The sequence below is a fragment of the Megalopta genalis genome, chromosome 6 (assembly GCF_051020955.1).
Source record: "Megalopta genalis isolate 19385.01 chromosome 6, iyMegGena1_principal, whole genome shotgun sequence".
Classification (NCBI taxonomy): domain Eukaryota; kingdom Metazoa; phylum Arthropoda; class Insecta; order Hymenoptera; family Halictidae; genus Megalopta; species Megalopta genalis.
Genome location: NC_135018.1, coordinates 4,820,606 through 4,845,507, shown reverse-complemented (window position 1 = coordinate 4,845,507; position 24,902 = coordinate 4,820,606). Strand labels below are relative to the sequence as shown.

The 24,902-nt window shown below is 40.4% G+C and overlaps 1 protein-coding gene across 5 annotated transcripts in view; it reads left to right on the top strand.

The window, feature by feature from the left end:
- Positions 1–5,831: 5,831 nt before the first annotated feature.
- Positions 5,832–24,902, top strand: part of sv (paired box protein shaven) — a 248,830-nt gene continuing 229,759 nt past the window's right edge. The window contains exon 1 of one of the 5 annotated variants that reach the window (XM_076522549.1): positions 5,832–7,160. The gene's annotated coding sequence lies outside the window, so the exon portion shown is untranslated. The remainder of the gene's footprint in view (positions 7,161–24,902) is intronic. The other 4 variants (XM_076522547.1, XM_076522548.1, XM_033476260.2 and 1 more) reach the window with 4 other exon arrangements.

The window sequence follows — 24,902 nt, the reverse complement described above, 5'->3', positions numbered from 1 at the left end:
TTCGCCCCAAACTCGGGCCGCGTTCGTTATGCGGAGCTGTTTAACCGTGTAGGAATATAAAGGCGTCTCAGGGAAGCTATTTAATGATAGCAGATGAAAAGTCGAGCGCACGCATCCTGTCCGGCTGGTTCAACGGTCGTGCCATAAAAAGGTATGCTCGCAACACCTCCGTTCGCGTACTCGCCCCGCTCGCATAGCTTATGCACCCCTTTTGCCCTGGCCAGGGCTGGCAGCAACAGTTCTAATAGCCGAGCCCCAGTGTCTATCCGTTCGTTGCACTTGCTGCAACAGCTGTGGCACCTGTTCCCGGCTGGTGGCGTAAGGTGCAACGTACTTTGACTGTCCCGCACGATTTTGTCGCCTTTACATCTTCCTGATCCTCTAATATTCGACCAGGATACGTCACTGATCCGGAGTTGATGGTGTCACCGCGCATTTCTCACCCCCTATTTCCTTCTATTACGTGGCCCGGATAGCTCATAATTATTCTTTAACACTTCGAATGGCGGGCCTTTTTGACAAAAATATAACTAAATATGCTTAGGATACACGTTTTCCAAGGTGCTCCTTTTATGTACGTCAGCTTTCTTCTAATCCTCCATGAACGTGTCAAACTTTCAATCAACATTGAACCTACTTAGCCCTATGTCACTAACGCGTATTGATTCATAACGACGAAAAGGCTACTTAATTAGATATTTCGTCATTATTTATTATAATGTATGTTTGCGTTAAAAAATTCGTGCATTAATTTTCTATGAAAAAGTCTTTGTAATTTTAGCAACTTTAGAATAAAAAATGGTCATTTTGATCAGCTTAGTTGACTTAGTGTTCATTGTCAGAAACTAAATAGTCAAATAACGATATTTATACTCTGAGTCTAAATGGACCGAGCCTCGCTGCACCGCACCGTCCAAGTGTTAAGGGAAATTAGATTGCGAAAGTATCCGTCTTATGCCGATATTGTTCTTCTTCATCCATATATTTTTAGTTTTTGTTTTAAAATGTTTCGAGCTATCAAAAATGCATGAATATGTTTTAGTGTTCATGAAAATTTTAGTTTCAGTGGGAAATGATAATTACACAAAAGATTACAATTTTTCATAATAAGTCACGTACAGCTAAAAAGGTAACGTAGGTTTTGTTTTCCTAAAGGATCTTTATAGTTTATTAAAATGAGAATACGGTTATTGTCATTAGCAGCAGCGTCTTCGTAAATAGCACATATCGTTTTTACTACTAGACTACTTGGACTAAGTTCATAAAGAATTCTTACCTGTAAACGGCTTTCCGAGAAGTAGTTAACCTCTTGCACTATCGTGTCAGACTTATGATAAAGATTTCAAACAGAATCTATTACATGTGGATGTCATGCGTCTATTTCAAATCGAAATAAGATATAATCTGTCTATTATCGACAAAGAATTTCTAATTACTATAACTCTGAAATAAATCGCATGGCAAGGGGTTAAAAACTCCCGGCAGGTAATGCGTAATACGAAGAAGATAAAACAAACGATTATAATTACGAACTCAAGGTGATTGCGACTAAGACCCAGGTTGAGAACAAAGAGTAAAATGGTTCCATTAGGCGAGGCTAGTCTCAGGAAAAAAGTGCGGGAAACACATGGCCCAAAAGGAGCGTGGGGAGAAATGCGGATCAGCTGGTGTCCGTCGTCAATATCAAGAACTCGTGCACGTTCGACCGTTAAACGCCCTTCACCCTTCGCGAAGGTGAGCACATGGCCCGCACGAAGAAGGGACCGGGGGCTCCTCGAAGACACGCACGTTGCTCCTTCGTCCGTGTTCTTATTAATGGCATACATTATTACGGGGATGGTAGTAACGGCCGCGTCAACGGTCCCGGGCACCTGACGCCTTGTAACGAGTTGGGCCCCGGCAAAGGCGGGGCCCTTCTCGTGCCTTTTCGTCACGATCACGTCGTCGGGTAGTCTGAGCCAAGTCCAGTAGCTCCTCTCTTTCTTGAGGCGCTTGTGCTAGATACAGACCCGTGATAAGGGGATCAGCGATAGATACGGGGACCGCTAAATGATCTTTTGATCCTTTGGCACGTGTGCCGATGGATCGACGCAACCTGTATTAAACGAAGGAGGCCGAGCTCTAATAGTGTGCTTTATTCACGCAGAATTACAGAAATATTTACATATTCTGGATCATTATGGAAAATAAATATTTTTTTCCTTAATTGCAACAAACCATTCTACGTAAATTGGGTCTATCTGACTCAAAATGAAGCTTCAAATTCTGTTGTTATTAAACGATTGGTTTAATCGAAACTTTTTCACACCCTCAAATGTTCAGTAGATATTAAAACCTTTGCGGATGGAAAATTAATCTGTAATATATTTTTTAAGAAAATAGTTGTAATATGTTTAATTTATAATTACGATATAATTATATTTATTATGATGTAATTTAATATAATATAGTGTTCTTAATTTTTAAGTGAAATCTGCGAAATAAATAATAGAGGTTTTATTAAAAATTTATTACAGAAGCTTGATTAATGATCTATGTGGGAACTTCATATCATCGTTGAGCAATTACCTGACATCGTTTTTTGACTAACTTATTTAAAATGTATATTTGCTAAATGATGTTGTAGCAACTTAAATAATTAGTAATCACGTTAAGTCAGTAATTATTAGTCACATCTACTACATTATTTGAATTATTTGAGTAACAGTTTCCATTATTTTGTATGCATCATTAATTGACGAAGTTATGCAACGGTAGGCATAACATTGTATAAAATTGATCGAAAAGAATTAATTTCTTTCTATATTTAAAATACATATAAGTTTATATACGGTTAAAGAACATTAATGCACTTCTATTTTTCAAATCTTGGGTACGATGAGCATGTTTCATGAAGTAGCCGTTGCGAGTGCTCTGAGCCTGTATACATGTTTCGTGAAATAAGAAGTGCTATAAACAATAGCATATTATGCGCAATCGTTTCCTATTCGTCAAAAATCTTCGTCTCTGAATATTAATCATCAAGTGGTGATCAGAGTTTTAATATCACTAGTTGTAACGTGACTAAATTGACTCCTTACTAATAATGGGAATTTGACATCAAATTGACTCCATAGTAATAATGGTGACTTGACGAGAAACTGACATCATATCAATAGTGATCGCATTAGCGTCAGTTTGTCGTCAAGTCATTATTATTCTAGTGTTACGGAGTCAATTTGACCACTAATCACATCATCACTAATGTTAGGAGTCAATTTGATGTACGTCATCACTCTAAGGTTAAACTTAACTATGCAGGGAAAATTGCTTATTGATTCCTTTGTCCTTTCGCGTAGGTTTCATGAAAAAGAGACGCTATGACAGATATTTGTCAGATTTTTTAAATCAAGTGTACCATATAACTAACTTTTTCTGTAATGACGGGCTCATGAATCCTACGGTTTTTGTATTTTGTTATCGGTAATTGGTGTTACGAGACTAATTATTGTAAAAAATCTGACTTTGGTATCGCTTTAAATCAAGTTGCAAGTATAAATTAATCTATTACAGACCTAATGTTTTTATCGTGTTTAAATAATCATCAACTTGATTATGTATATTATATACCATAAACGATCAAGCAAATATGAAAACTTCCTTTAATTAATAGTTAACTGGTTTGTGAAGTTATCCCCTACATTAATGAATCTGTTCGTGTCGCAGTGAAGTAAGCAATCGTACTTTGGATATGATAAATTTTTATGTATCGCAGGTTTATCCTATTTACAATATATTATTATTATTATTATAGTAGCAAACTTTTTTTCATTATGTGAGATAAAACTTTGTTACATCCTCTAAACTCGTTAATTACTTAACGCCAATATACTATACATCAGCATTTTGTTTCCTTACAAACGTATATTACCTTATTTTACGAGAATACCAAAATGGCGACTTCGCAACCAGAAGAATGTCTAACATCTTTGAAACGTCGGATTACTATCGTAATTCGATTACTAGCTGGAACATAAACGTTCTTATACTGTCCTTCCGCCATCGAACCGCCGCGCCGCCAGTCATATCCGTCCGACGGAACGGAGAAATTTATACAAAAATTCAATGGCCTTCCGTTCGATCTGTTTCACACGCCCACGCGCTTCGTTAAGCTCGATGGGTGAACGCGTTGATTTATAGCTAAGTGCAGGAATATAAACGAGAAGCAGCGACTTTGCCCAAAGTCCAATTTAACCAGGGAAGGGAGGCCAGTTTTGTTCTGTGCAGGAAGCGTGGTTCCGCTTGGTTCCGCCCATAACGGTGACGGTGTGAACAACTCCGCGTGGACCTCGGAATCATCGTGGAATTTCGGACCTCGTTCCGTTATTGGTCAGACATATGCTAGCAAAATCTTGAATTGCTTGACGGATAATACTAGGCGATTCTTAGCTCAGGCATTTTGAGCCGAAACAATTCGAAGCTAGACGATCTCGGGCTAAAGCTTATTCTACTTTTAGACTTATTACTTATTATTATATAGAACATTATAGAAAATATAGAAACAGTATAGAACATTATAGAATATTATAGAACATTATAGAAAATTATAGAATAATAACTTATTATTATATAGAAGAATATAGAATTATTATTACTTATTATTATATAGAAGAATATAGAATTATTATTATTTATTATTATATAGAAGAATATAGAATTATTATTACTTATTATTATATAGAAGAATATAGAATTATTATTACTTATTATTATATAGAAGAATATAGAATTATTATTACTTATTATTATATAGAACGTAGAACTTCTCCTTGATTGCAAGCTTGGATGTTTCGAATTTATGAACGTTGTATTTAGGTATTTGAACTTCCAATATTTTGCAGTAATCTCTTCGTCTCCATTGCCATTGCCTCTTATAGTCAATTCATATCCAAGCGTCTTTAGACAAACGCCGTTAACCCGAAACTTTATACTTGTTTCGATTTCAAGATAAATGGCCAATTAGTTCTCAGCCTTCCCGTTTGACGTATTAGACCTATTCGGTTGCCCGGAAAGATTAAGTTAGGTAAAAACTAATAAACCTCTCCGAGGTTATCTTTATACTATAGGCTGCAGTATTGTATAATGATGCATACAATCAAAGCATTTTTTGGGAAAAATGCAGAGTTTTATCAATAATGTTTAATACAATATAATACATAGGAACATAGACGAACAATCGATGACCGAAAAGAACGGAGGTCTTTACATCAAGAAATATTAACAACAACAGAACAAAACATTTGAAGCATTCGGACTCTTTCACATCATATATTCAACTATACGTACACGTTGTGCCGATTATTTTTTTTATCACAAAGTTAAGATAGCATGAACGCAAAATTTTCCGGATAACTCAGTATTTCGTCCTGGCAACTGCCCACGACACAGTTACCAAAATTGTTAAAGACGTCACACGTGTATCGAGGTTTAGATCTCGAAGACTCGCAGTTCACGGTATCATCCTCTCGCCAGAGATTCCTAAAATCGAGCTAGATGTCCCCGTCGCCTCGTCAACTTCAAAGCGGTAACCTGACGCGATCCAGTCTCTCGACACCTCGAGACATTGTGGGGGCGTCTTGGTACTACCAAAGGACTCGAGGAAAGTCAGAAGAGAGGGCCCGTTTTCATCTTAACTCTCCCCGTCCCCTTCCACCCTAGACGTCGCGTACTTCTCCGTCTATCTTGACGATTCCCTCTCTGTCTGACTCGCGTACGTTCTCCCTGGCGGTGTTTCTCCCCCTCGGCCCACTGATATCAGGAGAGGTCGCGGTAGAAGGGGGAGGCAGAGACAGGTAAGCCTCGGTGCTCTCCGTTCGCGGCTTAGGAAGGAACGCAGCCAGGTGGAGAAAGAGAGTAAGAGAGGCCGGAGTGCCGCTGCCGGAGTGGAGGGAGATCGGTGAAGCGGAGGTGAAGCGCGACCGGCCCTCTCTACTCCAGGGGCCCAGGCTAGTCCAGTCCGGGACAGCACGCCTCCTGCTGCACGCTCCACGAGGTAGAACGGCGAACGTAGACACCAAGACGCAGGACGTAAGCGCGGGGTCAGGCTCGCTCGTGTGGTACCACGGTGGCTGCTCGTCCTCGGAAGGATAACCGTCATCCTTCATCGAGATTGACCAGTTCAACGGTTCCTGGTTGTGCTGGTGTCGCCGTGATCCCTGACCAGGCCAGCTGGGACCAGGGTGCCCGGTCTATCCCGGTAGCCTCGTGAAGCGTCTTCTCTTCTTCGCTCGACACGCCGCATGGACAATCGGAGATCACGGGATCGTATCGATACATCCGCGGACGCCTATTGTGACGCGACATCAATTTCGCCGAACGCGGGAAAGTTCTTATTCCGGCCCGTTCCGTCAAAGACAGTTTCGAAGATACACTCGTCATCCGGCCGCGTGTTTCGAAATTAGAGAACTGTGCGATCGATCCTCTCGCGAATTCAACCGTCGTCCTCGGCGCCAAACACTTCCTCTTTCACCCGTCGAACCACCACCGCCCCCACCCTTGACATCACACGCGTCCAGCCACGCGATCAGCGGGACCAGCGATCCGGAAGGTTTCGCGCAGCGGTGACCAACGAGCCGGTTAGTCTTAATGGACACCTGATCCACGGTGACTGAACATCTCTCGTCTGGATGCATCTGCGAACCGTTGCCGGTATCGCCCGCGGGTCGTCGTCGCTCGTTCGGGATCTCGGGGATGACGTTCAGGGTGCATCCGCTCGGCTTCGAGGGTATCTGATCTGAAAGGATAACGGTGGTCGGTCGTGTCTGTCGATTGTACTTGGGTGAATCGGGGTCGGAAGGAAATTCGTAGTTTCCAAGTGAGACGAATCCGGTGGGTCCTTACATTGTTATCGCTGCTCGAAGACCACAGGGATTTTGAGTTCGAGGGATAAACTGAGGTGCACGGTGACTGGCGAGATCGATCGCGAAGGGGTTATTCTGTGACGAAGAAGATCGTGCGGGTATGATAAAGCACTGTGAACGGTGCGACGGGCTGCTCGAACGGTGAAGTGTTGCCGGCGTGTTCAGTGAATACTCAGAGACTTCAACGCGCGGTCAAGCGGTAACCGAGGGATATAGGCAGACGACGAACACGACCATAACGACGCAGCGGCTCCAATTCGGGTAAGTTTCCACCGAAATTGCTTGGGATTCTTAAGAATTCATTATTCAAAGCTGTTGATTCAGTTTAATAGTCATCTTCGATTACAGTGTCCCGTTCGTTGACAATATTTAGCACACGGTCTGGATTTATTGCGTTACGTTCAATCAATTTTTACCGACGAAAAAAAGGTGTCATCCGCTAAAAAGCGTACAATCATGCGAACTTCACGAGTTGCAACGCGATTCGCGCACAAGCGGCTGCTGAATGCTGCGACGATGGTTACGCGCACGCAATTCACACGCACACAGAGACCGGCTCACGCTGTGTTTACATTCGCCAATTATAGACGACTGCTCCTATGTAATAATGATAGATACACCGGCGGAGTTAATGACTGGCGGACGGGTCACAAAAAATGGTAGGAATAATTTTCGAGATGACGGGTACGGGGGCGTTGTTCGAGGGACCATTGACATTATTCTCGTGAAGTTTTGTTGAGTTTTATTTCGTGATACAGAATGATACGCGGGTATCAAACCTATCCGTCGGCAGTAAAAAGCAGCGAGAGTGCTTCTTTCTCGGAAGGCTTTGAAACACCTAATATTGTAGACAGGAAGCTCCGTTTCCTTTGCATCCTCTTCTTCTTCGTGTAGACCAGTTATCGGGTTATCTTCTTCGTCTCCGGAACATTTTCTCATGCGATGACACAAAGCCGTCGCCCTCTTGAGAGTTTTTTTTTCCGATTTGCAGGCATCAAATGCTTCAATTGTCATTGTAAAATGAATATTCATGGGTTACGCGTAACATCCCGCGTAATCTCCCTCCTCGCCGTGACATGCGAGATCTACCCGTTTCCTGCGTCAAACGGCTCGTCATCTCTGTATCTGCCGATCGAAAATGCTTGACCGATCGACGGAGATAAAATCGGCAGGGCCGCGGTGCCTTGGCTCCTATTATTTCGAGAAATTCGTTTCTAATCGGGCGCTACCGGCATCTGCCCATTTTTCCACCCTTACCTGCCGTTCTAACCTCGCCTTCAAAGACAACTGCCATCTTGGGGCGAGACAGTTGTTGCGTCAGGTGGCGGTCGCTGCCGAAAACGGACCGAAATCGCCGGCAGTTAAGGGAACAAGGGTTGACAGACGATAGGACTGAAGGGTTCGGCTACTTTCGATGCACCGGGTTCCGGTAAAGTTGATAACAGGAATTAGGTATTGGTGATTAGCGTGCTGGGGGATGATCGATGTTTCCTTCGTCGTTATATCGTGTAATCGGATCGAAATCGCGATGTCAATAGTTTTGTGCATACAGTAGGAGCTTCTCTTATCTGAAGGCTCATTCTTGTAATATCCTGATACTAAAACATTCTATTATCTACAAAATTTCATTCAAGAACATTATAAAAATAAATGTTCGAATAAGGGAGTTTCTGCTGAATTTAAACTTTGTAAAATATATGGCACGAGTTATGACAGTAAGTTCGTGAAAGAAATGTACATGTACATATAATATTTCTTAGGATAAAACTACTGACTTAGATTAGATCAGAGCCGAAATTTAGATCTTAACTCTTAGTATGCGCAAACTGTAGACGTCGAATTAATTTATATGTTTCAAGATAAATGACAATTCAAAGCAGTGTTAAACGTAATGATTGAGATATTCAGAGAATGAATTCAAAACTCCGGGGTTTCTATTCCTGTTTACGAGGCGGAATACATATTTGTGTTCGAGGATGACAAACTCGCGCCATCCATTTTCGGAGTTTAGGGCGTTTCATTTGATTCTCTTTGCGACGTTGTGACTGTTGAACGTTCGTAATAAATAATGCCCGTCAGCACTGTGGTGCGCCTTAAGTTGCTGGAAACTCTAACCAATCATACGGCAAACGTTCGCTTGACTTGAAGACCATTATCTCAGCTGGACATCCGAGTAATTTTGTACTGTCATTTCGCATCGGACCATACAATTCAAGCTCGCTCGTAATTGATCGATCGAAGGTCGCGCGTGTTTATCTTCCACTGACCCGACGGGTCTAATTAGATTCCACTGTAATCCCTGCTATTGTCATCCTGACAGCTTGAAAAAGATTTCAAAGAAAGCAAACAAATGTTTCCGCAGGCTTCGGTTCGACAACATTAGACGTTAACTTGAAATGGAAAGAATTTTTTCCCTGAACTTCGGTGATTAATTGCTAATTTCTAAGATTATTTGAGACTGCTATCCTACCGGATTACATTAATTCTACATTAATAATTTTACAGTGATCAGAGTGATTTTTTTATTGAACACAAACGATGTTTTTATAAAGAAATATTTTTTCTTAATTCGAAAGCCGGTGTTAAGTAGCGTATCATATATGTAACGCACCTGTTTATGAAAAATAGTAATGTCTGATTATTTCACTTTAAATGGTATTCAACCTTAATGCAATATTTTACAGTATTTTGAAAAATTACATTTGGTTACATGTTCTTGTGTGTTTGTACTTTGTTTTCTACTATATATTTTTTCTTGCCGAGTGCGATTTATGCATCGTATAACCGATACTGAATATAAATCTTCACAACGAACGGGCACAGAAAAGAGCGGTATATGATTGGACACAGTTTTTGACATTTAATTAAATGGTTATTTACATATATTCGAAAGTTGGAAAAAATTGATCGCTTTCTGAAATCATGAAGAATTAAAGTCCATTAAAAAAAAAATCGTTCAGGCCGTTAATTCTGAACGATATGAAACATTTATTTGAAACTCAGTAACCGTCGCATTAGATTGCAAGAAATTCAAACGGTTGCGTAATTCTTCAATAAAACCGCGACGCGAAATCCTTAAAATTTACTGCACCGCCGGAAAGCTCGTTTTCGTGATGCGACGCGACGCGGTCTGATCGTTATTAGAAAATTTACAGCGCGGCTCTGCCGTGCCGGTTCCCGCGACTGTGTTTCTCTCTTAACGATTGAAACAGATCTCGCAGCCTCCTCCAGAAATCCCCGGCCGGCGAGAATTACACAGAACGGCGAACCATGGTATTACGCACCTATTACGTGTCGTGCACGCAAACAGGAATGCGGTCCCGCTGGTAAACCGTTTCGAAAAGTTCGACCGATCTAATCTAACGCCTATCAGCCGTTCGTACGGCTCATTCATAGGCAACAAAATGATATTACCGGCGGCTGGGTATGCGGTTAAAGAAGCGATCAACACTGAACAACGGCGGCCGTTGCGCTCGGTTTACTGTTCCCGCGTCTTCGATCGGTCGCAGATTAAAGCGAGATTAAAGCCCTCTGAGTACTGACACGTTTTATCGTGTGAATGATTGCCTCGCTACGTTTGGCTCTCGAGGATGTTCGTCGTGAGTTCGTCTTCTTGAATTCTTATCTCCTATATCTTTATCTATATCTGTCGCTCTAGAACTGTAAATCAATTTCTAAACTTGATCTCACTTGATTGTTAACAGAAAATCGACCCGTTCGCGCGATTTCCTCGTGATAAAAGTTCTTGTGCACGCGTAGAAAATGAAACATAGTTTCGAATTTAATAAAGTTCTGATGATTAAGGTGTTTCAAACATCTTTTTAATCATTGAACTTCGGATTTTGTGTATGTATTGTAATAATTATGTGCCGAAAAACCGTAAACGCTGTTATATTGTTTGTCGTGTCACTGGAATTACTTATTTTTATTTAACGTTTTTGTTTCTTAAAATTGACTCAAAATATCTTGCATAAACACTCGCTGATTTTCATTATTAATATATCTATTGTACATTTTCCCTCGATGATATTCTCTCATTAAGAGATGATAGTTTGCAAAACACTGTTTCATTCAAACCGCGACTATACAATATTAATCGACGATATTATACAGTACGTGTACTGCGTACAATATGATAATTAATTTGATTGTAATTCAGACGTTTTAAGGGAAAAGCGTAAAAAATGTCTACAACTTGATTTTATACCTATATTTTTTTGTGGTTGATTATTCTGATATTTCCCCGCTGTGTTTTATTCTAGAGTTTGATAACAATAATTAAGCTTCTCGTACATATAATGATAGTAAAATTATTCATTATATGCATTATTGTAATCGCATTATTTCATTGCGATTTTTGTATCAGCGACAAAAACAACTGCGATTTCTATTCATCTGCAGATTCAATGTTATATGTAGATGTTTTTTTCATTGATAATTTGGGTATGTTCTTATATAAAATAATCTAGATTATGTATTCAACAGTATTGTGATTTATGAATTACTATTTAACTGATCAACGCTACAACATGGATGCGATTAATGAAGAATGTGTTAATATTTCTTATTTGTAATATATCTAGTTATAATTTTTACTTGGCTCGTGTTTGTTGCAATTAATATCGTCATAATATTGTCAATATCAATTGCTAGACGTAAGAGCTACAGTAAATTCTCCCTAATTGACGCTCAGATTGTGCAGAAAAATTGACAATTTGGGAAGAAGAGATACGATTAGTGAAGCCTTGCGGCTCGTTTTTATAATTATCGATTGTCAATAACTATAAAAACGAGCCGCAAGGCTGAAATAACAGTATTTCCTCTTCCCAAATTGTCCACTTTTGTGCACAATCTCAGCATCAATTAGGGAGAATTTACTGTACTACGTAGACATTTACTTACTTTCTCAATCCTTTTAACAAGTTCGCAGTAATACAATTACTGCGAACGTCATAAATGCATAAAATCCGCAGTCTAATCATCAGATAATGACCTAAGCCCGGTTAGCTAGCTATGTGATCCTTTGCTCAGTGCGTCCGCTCGTTTTCCATTCCCCTCGTTTACCCCGGAAACATCGGTTTGCTCACGCGCGCGCGATCACCCGAAGGGATCGATCGAACCGCAGGAAACGAGGATCGGATCCGCAGGGCGTCGATCGCGGGAATCGTCACCGTGGATCTCTTGGTTGTCACCGGCGGATTGGAATGCGGTCTAGGTGGTGGCCGATTCGATCGCGGCCATGTCAAGGATGCGGCGCGGGTGCATAGCTGCCCGACTCCCTCTATCTTTCTCTCTCTCTCTCTCTCTCTCTCTCTCTGCTTCTCTCTCCCTGTTTCTTCTCCTCTTCGCTCGGTTGCGATCTTCTTCTTTCGTTTATTAGTTGGCCGAGAGACTGGCGAGTTGTCCGGTGGTTAATTGCGGTGTGCCATGCCGCGTTGCTTGCACGGCGTCGCGGCGGTTATACGGTTAACCATGGCTTAAGCTCGTCGCGTGTACTCTCCGCATGTGGTGTGGTACGCTGCACCGCCTAGCTTGCAACTGTACCGGACCAAGAACGTCTACAGGTAGCTCGAATCTATTTATAGTCAGTCGTCGGCACCGGTGGTCGCCGCACGTAGCCAGTTGCTTTGATCATGCTTTTCGGTTCTTCAGCTGCCCAATTTCTTCCTCGGCCATTCATTTCCGTGTCCATTGTCTTAAGAAGGGTTGCATCTGTCTGTGACAATCATCGCTTGCGCGCTTACGAGGCGGAAATGAGAAGATTGGTAGCGATCTCGTTCTGTTTAATACTCATCGATAACGAATGGTTCCGCTTAAGCCAATAACGAAAATACTAGTAATTTGTGAGGTTTGGATAATAGATGTCATCGAAGAACCAAAATGGCGGACTGCGTTCGGTGCAGTTAGATTCCGTTGATTTTTCTAAAGGCTGTCATTAGGAAAGGTTATACAGATAATACAATATATAAGAAAATATAATTACTATAAGATAGTACCGTAATAACATAGTACCGTAATAACATAGTAAAATAATTTTCACTATGTGCCAATATAGTAATAATAGTAGTGGTAATAATACCAATACTGGTAGACTCTAGGCTAGTGTTTATAGTTGAGACTTACGTCCCTGATTGAATTATATTGTTCGTAACCTGTCTTGGCATGCAACTGCAGTCAACAGTCTTAAGCCAACTGTGAATCAATCAGAACTACGATGACAATAATAGAACAAGCGACGTATGAAAATTAAGTGCACGAAAGAAAACTAAATATCTGTAATTTGTACCATTGCCGAAGTACGGTTATGCTGGCGTATTCTATCGAATTGTAGCTAATTTTTTTTTCTCTAGAAAAGCGATTTGAGCTACACTGACGATTATACTACGGATTTATTGTACAGCCGAGTAAACTGAATAGTTGAAATATAAGACTGTGAAGAAATTAGATGAATTTATAGAAATTACTATCACAAGAGTCACATTTCTCTTCTCAACTCTTGTTTCTTACACTTGCCATAGAAAATTCTGACTTTCCGTAATGATCCGCAGTCTATTTGTAATCGTTAGAGCTGTTTATTCAAGTACATTGCAGGCACCCGATGTTCGTCTAATCAAACTAGGTGAATTAAAAACTGGAGCTAGAGACATAAAACGAGAAGTTGCCGCTGAGAAATGCAACTTTTTCTGACATCCGAACTTTTTGCGTCTGATATTCCGAGGAAATAAGAGACTCGCGAGTCCGAGTATCTAGAAAACCGATTTTTTTTTACATGGTTCGGCCATCACGTCTGAGCGTATAACGAACAATTTAAATACCATCGAAATCAAGAGAACCTAGAAACGCTTGGGTCTTATCTGCTCTCCCGCTTCCAGCATCAGGCCGAGCCACACCTGGCCCCGATTGCGTCCCACCTATATATCTATTCCACTTGCGAACCTCCTCAACTATGCGCTCGTTCAGGCAGCTGGCCGAGGCTATCTGGTCGCGTACTCGCCGGCTACTCGCGGTATCTGCGACGCGGAAAGTACACCAGATGGATTTACTGCGGAGCACGATCGGTTTTATTGGTGCTCCGCGGAGAGCAGCTTCGGCCATCTCTTTCGGATCACCCTTCCGAGTCGTTAACTTCCCTTGAACGGGACAGGTGAAAGATAGCGGCGATGGCCTCGCCGGTAGCCGCGGCATTTTTCCGCGGATTTTTCACCATAAAACGCCGGCTATCTGTCCGCCGTTCCCAAAAACGAAACTGTCTGTCGCTTCGTTTTCTGATCGCCTTGTTGCCACGTTCTCCTCAGTTAGATACCGCCGGATTCTTACAGCGTTTCTAGCTCGCTGTTTGACCAGCCGACTTTTTTCCGCGGTTGCGCGCGCGTTTTCAGCCGGAATTACTGTTCTTACGGGCCCGAGCGAGATAAATGTAGCTTGATGGACGAATCATGAGGTTTTAATGGCACCCTGCCGCTCATTCGGCTCTCCGAGTGGTTATTGCTCCTGGCTCGGGCTGAAACCGCTACAGCTTCGTTTCCCGCAACGGACGCGTTACATTCGAACCTTTGAACCGGTGGCTATCGCCCTTTCAAAACCGATCGCTTCTTTTGAACGAGCTTTCGTCTCACTGTTAGCGCGCAATGATCGCTTCATTCGCGGACGCAAAGCGAATCCGGTAATTCCGCGGACTCGATAGTCTCATCGAACTTGTTACTTGTCTTGGTTCGTTTCAACGAGTTTGCACGGCGTCGTTATCGCCGAACAAAGTAGGTTTCCAGCGGATTTCCATCGAGCAGTAATTTACGATCGCGCTCGAGCCGCGAATTTAACGACTCGTCGACTCTGACGTGGAATCAATTAATATTATCGAGATCTGGGAACGTGTCAACCACGGTTGTTTCCACGATCCCTATCTGCACTGAAATAATTCCCAGGCGGCGGAAGCAACGATCGCAGCCGCGGGCGTACAGCTCGCGACCGCGCGTGACAGGTGGCTTTTAGACTGCGAATTTTTTCGATTGACACTTTTCGTTAACGTTCGCTAATGTCACGATATTATAGATCATGAAGCTTTATTGCACTGGTTTCCTGCCGACTGCGACCGATCGGTTACTCGGCGCGAGTCTTTTTTCCCCGAGCCGGAACCCGTTTTACCCTGAAAACAGTGACCGGTCCGGCTACGACCGGCCACCTGCACAATATGCAAATGCGCGACAGCTAATTTCTAATTCGCGACCGATTCGATGGCGAACAGCGTGTATCGCTCCCCTCCTTCGCCGAGATAAAACGGTACAATCGCGCAACCTTTGCCGTCTTCTTCGGGAGATAACGCTTCCCCGGAGGCGATACCTTGTTGTAATCTCACGCTGGCTGGCTACTTTTAAATGCGAAGGTAATTTATTGGATGCTCCGAGGAAAATGGTCGGAAGACTTATTAGCTGCGCGATGGCATACCCTTGCACTTTGCACTCGTAACAATCTACTGTGCTGTACAATGCTTTAAGTTTACTTTCTGTTTGGTTTGTTCAACGTTGCTTTCTTTCAGTTAGTTACGTTTTCATGAACGAATTTATACAAGTGGATGTTATATACTTGATTTCTGTTCCGTAGGATATTAGATATTAGAACGCGAAATAGAAATTGTTTTACAAATCTGCATCCCTGTTTCCCTTTACTATCGTTACGATTGGATAGACGATTATCATTTACGTATGATTTATAGACACATGCCAGAGAAGCGACATGTCAAATGTACTAGACTTGAAATCATTTTGTGCTTAAATAATTTTTAAATAACTTTTCCATTTATCGGAACTGAACTTATTTATTTTACGTGTATGTGCAATAAGATAAAGGAGACTAGTTTGAAGTTAGGTTAAGAAGATGTGTTAAGAAAACTTAGTGAAACTTAGTGAAACAATAATAAAATCATACATACAAATTATTTATTTAACTTAACTTCTTTTTATTGATATTTGGAAACTTGAAATTTTATACAAGTTATTAATACCAATAACGTTAATTGTTTGTTGCATTTTTAACGAACTGTGAAACACTTACATTTAGTATTGTGAAGAAAGCTTTCGGTAGAGTCAGGAGAGTCAGATATAGTGTGTTTGTTTGCGACGATATATCTAATAAATAAGCACAACAAAATAGAAAGCGTTATGCAATACCTGCTCAGAAAAAGTATAAACATTATTTATAAATGAAAGAATTTAATGGGTTGTCTGAATATTGCCGGCATATATCACTGATTACAGTGATGTAAAACAATGGAACAATGGTGTTTACTTCCCACGGTGCCGGTAATATATTTAAATAATACCTCGAGCTGAATATATAAAAAAACTGTAACCTGAATTAAATTTTTTCTGAACGATGAATATTCAAATTACAAAGAGCACAGAAATGGTACCGTGCACGACACCATGATCGTGTTGCGATGGCAATAGATAACTGGAAAGAACATTGTAATACATAACTGAAAGAACATTATTCACGCAGAAATGATAAATGGATAAAATTCTCCAAAGCTTTTAATTTAAATTTTCATTGCAGATTCACAGAGCTTGTTCTGATAATTTAGAGTTTCCACATGGAAGATCGTGTGGAAAACAAATTTAATCAACACTGCGAAAATATTTTTCTACTAAAACTACCAAACCTGTCAAAATGATCTCTCAAAATGGTCTCTGATTTTTTCTTTCACAGCTACTGGAATTATAAAAACGTTTCTATGAGAAATGTTTCGATTTTCTTAAGTTAAAAACAAAGCCATGAAAACGTTAGATGAATTTAAAGATATTATATTATCTTCAACTTGTTACTATTATGAAAACAGGAAAGACATCTTCATCTGACTTACATTTCTTAGAATTAACGTAGGCAATTTTTATTTTGCATAAACATCCGGAGCCTGATCATAATAAAAATCGTCCGAGGTTTGAGTAAATCCAATCTTATCGTTATCAAACAGTATACATTCTTCATGTTTAGGGCTCGATAGTTCTAGTGTTCAATTTCCATCACAAATTCAGAGCTTATTCATAGAAAACTTGGAATTTTCCCATGAAAAGTGGTAAAAAGATAATTTTGATAAAGACTGCGCGAAGTAAGAACACGAAAACTGTCACCGCACAGCTGTCACGGATTGGTAATGCGACAAGTGGCTCTGCCGTTTTTTCGTCGTTCGGGGAGGATTCGCGGGAATGCTCGAACCTGTTCTCGTGCGCCTACTTCTGCGGGGCCCACACATCACTCGGATGTAGTCATCTGTATCAATCAGGGAGTCGGTACGAGCTTATACACTTTCTTGCTCGGCTCGATATGTACACGCGCGCGGCGCAGTTAACTCCAATCAGGCTCGATTGCATCGGACAAGTGGAATAATTGTTGCCGCGCGTCGCTTATTGAATTATTAGGAACGACGATGCACGATCTGCTCCGTAAATAAGCGTCCTCCTCGATCTCGATATCTTCGCGCACTTCGATTCGCAATTTCCCGCTGACCGATCGAGGAAAATCGCCCTGTTAACAAATGAGCCGGAACGAGACGTCGATATCAGAGTGGGTGCGCTCTTTCATCGATTCCAATCGCTTCTGCTGAGAATAAACTTTTTTGGTAGCAGAAAATTACAGTAGTTTGATTTCGCTTTGAAATAGAACGAAACGTTTGTTCATTATGCGGAAATTATTGTATGAGATCATGTGATTTCAATGGTCGTTCTATACTTTCAGAACTTGATACAATATTTAAAAAATTGGTTCTAGTATTGTTATTTATAATTAGTTTATCATTAGGAGTACAAATATTTGAGATTTTATTACAGCTTTCATAAAATCTTGATTAGAGTAATTAAGTTTAGTTTTACCATTTGAATGTATGTCTAATTAGACCACCAATTTCACGGATTTATGACAGAAATGAAAGAAATGTTGATTTACATGCGCAAAATTTCTCCGACACTCTTCAAAAGTATGATCATTGAAATGAAATCGGACTATGTTTAATTGAACATATCGCAATAATGATAGGTTTAGTGCATTAATGTTTCTTGGTACAAGAATTGAAATTTTGGCTAGTTCTCATTTTTACAACATAATATAAACAGATCTGTAATTGTATAGAGTTCTACTTACGATAGCGTACATTTTGAATTATCTTGGGAGTAAATTCTAATTTCCATAAAGAACGATACCGATTGCCTGCTATTACAGTGCAGCACACTCAATATCGCGAACGTACAATAAATCGCAGAAGGGATACACTTGAAACTCGAGCTCCTATAAATCACACTCTAATGTGACGGAAATCCAATCTTTCATCGAATATGTAATAACTAATTAACTTGCGGCACGAGTCGCGACGATTTCTTCGCAACGATCATCAAGCCGATACTAGATCACCAGAACGAAGCGTTGGGTATAAATCTACCACTAATTTCTCGCGGATTTAATTGGTTACGGCTCATTGAGTGGTAATGAGGAGGTATAGAGGCTCCGCAATGGATTTAGAGACGGCGATAGAAGCACTCCGCCATCTTTCAACACGGATGCACGAGAACGATCCGAAACGTTCGTTCACGGGACGCAGAACTTGCGATAATGAATTCCTATGGAACGCAAATATCTTTTTCGGATGTAGAATTTTTTCGTCTTAAGAATGTAGGTTTCATAAAATTTCAGGCGTCTAGCTCAGACACTTTGTTACAAAGACAAGTTAAATAAATTATGAAGTTGCTATAAATTAACTTGACTCTACATTATCTTAACAATAAATTTGATCGGTAAACAATATACATGTTAGTAAAATTTGTCGTACGTCACTGTGATTATCACCCACTCAAATATTAACTACAAAATTTTCCAAAATTTTGGCGAAGGAAATATTAAATTTTGAATATCATTGTGTTCTTACCCTGCAATTCAATTGAAAAAAAGGTATAATACAATTATTGAAATTATAAAAACGCTTTTACCGGAAACCATTAATAAAATTTATTCAGCCGGACATATATTAATATAAAAATTGCAAAATATCTAAATAAATTGAGTTTTGTCATTTTTATAAGGTAACACGTACGAGTCACTTTAAAGGTTCGGTTCGGTTAGTGTAAAAAAATACAAAATTTTGATGTATTAATTTGAACTTATTAAAATTGTTCAAAACGGAAATAAAATTGTGCTCGGCACTTACGTCTTGCAACTGATGCAACTGATGCCGTTGTTTAGTTATAATGTAACACATGTGGATACAACAATGAATAGAAATGAATAGAAACAATAATTACGTGGCTCTTGTGTGCGTTCTATACTTTTACGAGTCGACAGTTCGTATAGCATGGTAAGTGCGTAGAGAATTTTTGAGTCAGAAATCGACCATTACCTCCGCGCACGACGGCCATAATCGGACAGAGTTTACTTTCCCGTCGCGCGTGTTATTTAAGCATGACAAAATCACAGCATAAAGTCAGCGATGCGTGTCAGAAGTCTCGTGAGCCGACGTGGCATTGCATTCGTGCACCGTCAAAACACGAAAATCGCGCTAATTTTAGAGTCGCCGCCGGTTTTAATTAATGTCCTCTCTAACTCGAGCTGCAAGCGCACGCGCGCGCGTTCTTGCCTCTCTCCGCGCCGGTGCAGCATGCGATGCATCACGCGGTGCAGCATGGAATGCGTGCGCGTCAAACGTGATATATTCCTGATGTTTCGATTTAAAACTGTTTACCGCGCCGGGATAGCATGCTCGGTGCCCCCTTGTTGCGCGCCATGAAGCACTTCATGTTGCATCGCGTCGATCGGGTCAGTCCATTAGGAATCATAAAAGCGTGTCAATCATCTTGCGTGTATTAAAATCAACTTCCTGCGCCACGCTGTACGAATTCCGTGCCACGCTATCCAATAATGACCACGTTAATTCCTATCCACTCATTGAAATCTGCTGTTTTCTCCCTTTTTGTTTCCGATACGCCTTGCTTTCGCGCGCAACTACTAAAACCTTTTCCGGCTTTGCGAACATTCGAAAATTGCGGGTTTCAGATCAAGCATCTTCATGCACGTATGGTATATTAACTTTGTGGTATATTTAATTCGAAATTCAAAATAGTGTTTCTGACTTGCAGCATTTTCATTATTATGCAAGATGTCCTAAAAAATATGGTACTTCCGGGAAATGAAGGATTCCTGAGGCCATTTGCAGTAACTTTTTCCTTAGCACAAATGCAACCCACCGTTTTGTTTACGAGTTATTAACAAAAAACAGTGACCAATGAAAGGCAAGATCAGGTGACGTGAGACGGCCGAGCCAATGAACGGAACTGTTCAGCGGCTTCGTCCGCTCGTTGGCTCGGATGCTTGTTCCAGACGAGCTGGCCTCTCATTGATCAGTGTTTATCTTTAATAACTTGTAAACAAAGCCACGGATTGCATTTTCGGTGAGGAAAAAGTTACTTTAAATATCCTCAGGAACCTCTCATTTCCCGGAAGTACCATAATTTTGGGACACCCTGTATAACGTAGTGCATTTTATACATAGGCAATTGAATTCTGTGACTCGTGCTGCAATTACACTTTCAACAGTTTTATAAAATAAAACAAATTTGGTAATATTAAAATTATTTTAAAACGTGATATGACAATTTTTAGCGGTGCTTTGGAATCACCGCTCGACTGCAAAGGATTAACAGTTAATAATTAATGAGAGTGCTTTTGTATTCTGACTAAAAGTTAGGCATCGTTTGTAAAATACAGAAAATTGTTTTCCTCTATAATATTTGGAATACAATACTCAATAAGTGGATTTATTGTGCAGATTTCATTAACGAAATTTCTTTCTGTGGACAGTTCTATGTGGAAGCATATGTACCAATTATAATGTTTGTCGATTTATTATAATATGTATATTATTTATAATAAATGACATATAACATTAATTCCCAAAAAGATCGATAAAGGACTAGTTACAATTACTCTAATTACCAAAAAATCTGCTCATTTGTTCAATATCCGTTATTATTTGTCGATGAGTGTTAAATAGCGTTTATTATACCTTATATATGAAAAATGTGTAATTATAGTTTTGCAATTAAAGTATATCTTTCTTTTCTCAAATTTATTGAAAAGAAGACAATTCCAAATATTCCGTAGTTTTAATTGTTTTCATCAAGATGGTGTTGTATCGCCTGACTATATCATTGTGAAAAACTATTATACTAGGTATTGTTCATTTGTTTCTGGAGAAATCTATATTTCGCGAAACGATTTAAAAAAAAGGCCAATAAAGAGTTTTCCAAAATTGAACGGTACAGTAAATTCTGTCCAATTGTCCATCAGCGTGTAAACCAATGTGGACAATTTTGGAAGAGGAGACACGATTATTCGAGCCTCGTGGCTCGTTTTTATACTCGCCGATTGTCAACAACTATAAAAACGAGCCGCCTCCTATGTTGTTCATTTTTGTTTACAAGATGAGGGACAATTGGAAAGAATTTACTGTATATATAGTCGTTACAGGTGAAGCAGGAAATTCAAGTCGCACTGTGAAACGAGGCGCGAAAAGTTACTGATAGGAACAATATTGCAAGGATCGAGTCGAACGTCGCGAAAGTAGCATGCAATCGAATATCCCGGCAGTTTTGTTGTCGCGACATTTCCGCGAGGACCCGATCCGGTTCCCGTTTGCTTTGCATATCCGTGCGAAGAGCGAAGGTATCGTTTTTCCCGTGCATCGAGACGAGTCCCGGTCACGTGCCGTGGTCGATCTTTAACGGCCGCGCTCAACGTACCATGTTCTTCCAATGGTGCATGCACCTGATACCTTCGAGTCGCACTTGTTGCACAGCCCGGCATTACCACCACACTAATTCGTACTGTGACCGTTTCCTACGGTAATGCACGTACCGACACAGAAAATATCCGGTCATTTATGGGGGTGAACGCTACACCTGCCGTCGGAACTACGAATGGGGGTTTCGAACAGAGACGCGTGACCAGGAATGTAAATTGTCACTTCCGGTTGACGAATAATTGCACCCCTCGCATGCACGTTTTTTTTTCGTGACAATAAGGAACGGATCGTTCGGAGAAATCTGACAAGGGTAATTGAGTGAGGAGGGGTTGGTCGTCACTTTTTGCGACAGTTCAGGTGGATTTGATCGAGCGATATGTTTGCAGAATGCTATAATTATATTTTCAAACTAAAGAATAATCAGAGAAGTAAGATATATATATATATATAAGCGAGTAGGATGGAGTGTAATAGAAGATGGAGTCAAAAGTCTCTAGTATTAGTGTCATTTCTTTCTTTCACTATACGTGAATGTGGTGTTGCCTACAAAATTAACATAATTCAAGTAATAAAATTGAAATTGGAAAGTTAAAATTTGCCGCAACAATAGCTGCTTTAACCTCAACGCAGTCAACAAATTTTCATAAAGTGTATTTTGAAATAAAGATTTCAATGTGAACAAACAGTAGTTAAAATATGAAAAATTTCCACTTCGCCTAGAAGGGTGTTACAAAGTGATTAGAATTGCTTATGTTATGATCTTCAAATACTTTCTTCGAACATGCACATCTTAGAACGGTGATCCTACAAAAAGGTATATTCTAAACTCGTTGATCTTTTCTGTTATAAGTTTAGGAAATGTATTATGTTGAACAACAGGTGAAATAATTCCTTGTACCTGTGTTTGAGCTGTCTACATTTAAGTTGTACTTTTGTTGAAATGTTAAGCTGATTTTAATTAATACTAAATATATTCTTGTGGATGCTTGAGCTTCCCATCTCGCCGCTGAATATATGTACATATTTATTATAAAGACTCAGAATGCAACTGTTTATTTACAATAACAATAATTAACAATTATAACAATAAGTTTCTAGTATACCGTCAATTGTTAAATGTTAAGCGTAATTTCTTTCTGGATCGATCTCCCGATCTTCTTTTTGTCAACAACTATTGACCAGAAACTACGATCTCGAAACGCAGGTGATATCACAAATCTTTGTGATACCTTCAGAATATCCGAGGTGGACGCAACTTTAATTCGCTATGTTGTTTACGGAAATTAGAGTGTTACGTTCAATAGGTCTCTGCACGAGAGCCACAAATCGTACCTAAATTAACATATTATTAACCCCTTATACTACGATTTCTTTCACAGCTACCTTGATTAGCACTTCTTCGTTATTAATAATTTCCTTCACAGAATGAGAATATTTATTTCTCGCGTGTCTCATAACAAAGGAATCAAATTTCGTTTCGTTTCAGGAGGAATGAATAACATTCATATTTAGTGGATCATGTATGAAATGTTCATTATGAGCTGCGATAATGTGAGAAATCATAGCGCTTCATAGTACCTATGTTAATTAACCAATTTTGCATGAATGCGAGGACTTCGAAGAAAACTATTAGCACACAGGTGATCGACAGGAATTGCCAGTGTTGTCCAGCGAAACGTGAGAACGAATCTCCCCGGCGTCCCAGAAATCGACAGAAAAGTATTTAGCCACGGTAAGTGGCGGACCATGTAGGAGGATACGGCGAACAGTGGTGCGCACCCGATACTCGCCGCTTGTTACGCGTGGTAGGTACGTCACCACACTCTCCAACGAAGTGCACACGCAGTTTTCCCACGGAAATTTCCGGCAATTTACGAAACGTTCCAACGCGCGTCTCCACGACGTGCCAAGGTCGCCTCGCACGACGCGCCGTAACACTTTCTCGAGGCGTGTCGGACCGCGATGCTCCTTTTCGCTGGGCAGGGATAGAGCCGCAAGTCTGAAACGTGACAAATGGAGCTGATAATCGGAAAACGATTCGGTTCGTCTAACGGTTTCAATCAAGTCGCCGACACACAAGCTTCGAGGACACTGTTTTAACCCACCTGCACCACGATTTCGATGGTGCGTATGACCTGCGATTTACTACTGTGATCAAAAAGTAAGGTGAAATTGTCATTTAAAACTCCCGGACATTAGGAAGGCAGGCAATTGTTTTTTTCCTAGGTTGGTAGGACTGTCTATAACAATTGCCAAGCGTCTGTTTGTTAAAAGGTTTAATTATCTCCGAGTTACACGTGTTTTAGTAAACGACCAAAAGTGAATTTTTCGATTTTTACAATGGGTGATTTTGTTGAGCAAAGAATTTGCATCAAATTTTGTTTGCGGAACGGATATTCTTGTGCGGACACGTTGAAAATGTTGCGGAAGGCCTTTGGTGATCAAACTATGGCACAAAAAAACATTTATAAGTGGTACAACGAGTTCAAAGCGGGCCGAGAACGCGTTGAAGACGAACCGCGCTCTGGACGACCATCAACGTCTACCGACGAGGGCCACGTCCAAAAAAATCGAAGATTTGGTGCTTGAAAATCGTCGACTGACAATGAGAGACCTCGCTGATAGTGTTGGAATATCATTTGGCTCAGTCCAAACCATTTTGAAGGATGTTTTGTGTCTCAAACGCGTCAAGTCTCGATTGGTGCCATGTCATACTGCATTGGTTCTTCGCGACTTTTTTGCCAAAAACTCGACTCATATCGTTCCGCAACCACCGTATTCGCCTGATTTGGCTCCGTGCGACTTCTGGTTATTCAGCAAACTCAAAAAGCCAATGCGGGGACGCCGTTTTGACACGATTGAGGAGATAAAAACCGAATCGAAGAAGGTCTTGAAGGCTATACCGGAAAAAGACTATTCCGACTGTTTCGAGGACTGGAAAAAGCGTCGGAAACAGTGCGTTTTATCGGACGGGGATTACTTTGAAGGGGATGAAATTGATTTGGAAGAATAAATAAAGAATTTGCATTTTATAAACAAATTCACCTTACTTTTTGATCACAGTAGTATAACGACGACCCGATCGTTGCGCCTATACCACACAATCGGTAATAAATAAATAGAAATCAACTTGCAAGGTACATTTCTCTTCGAAATGTAAATGGGTTCAGGAGTTCCTCGAAATCCGTTCGCACTGGTGGTAGCGTTAATACTCGGATGATGAAATT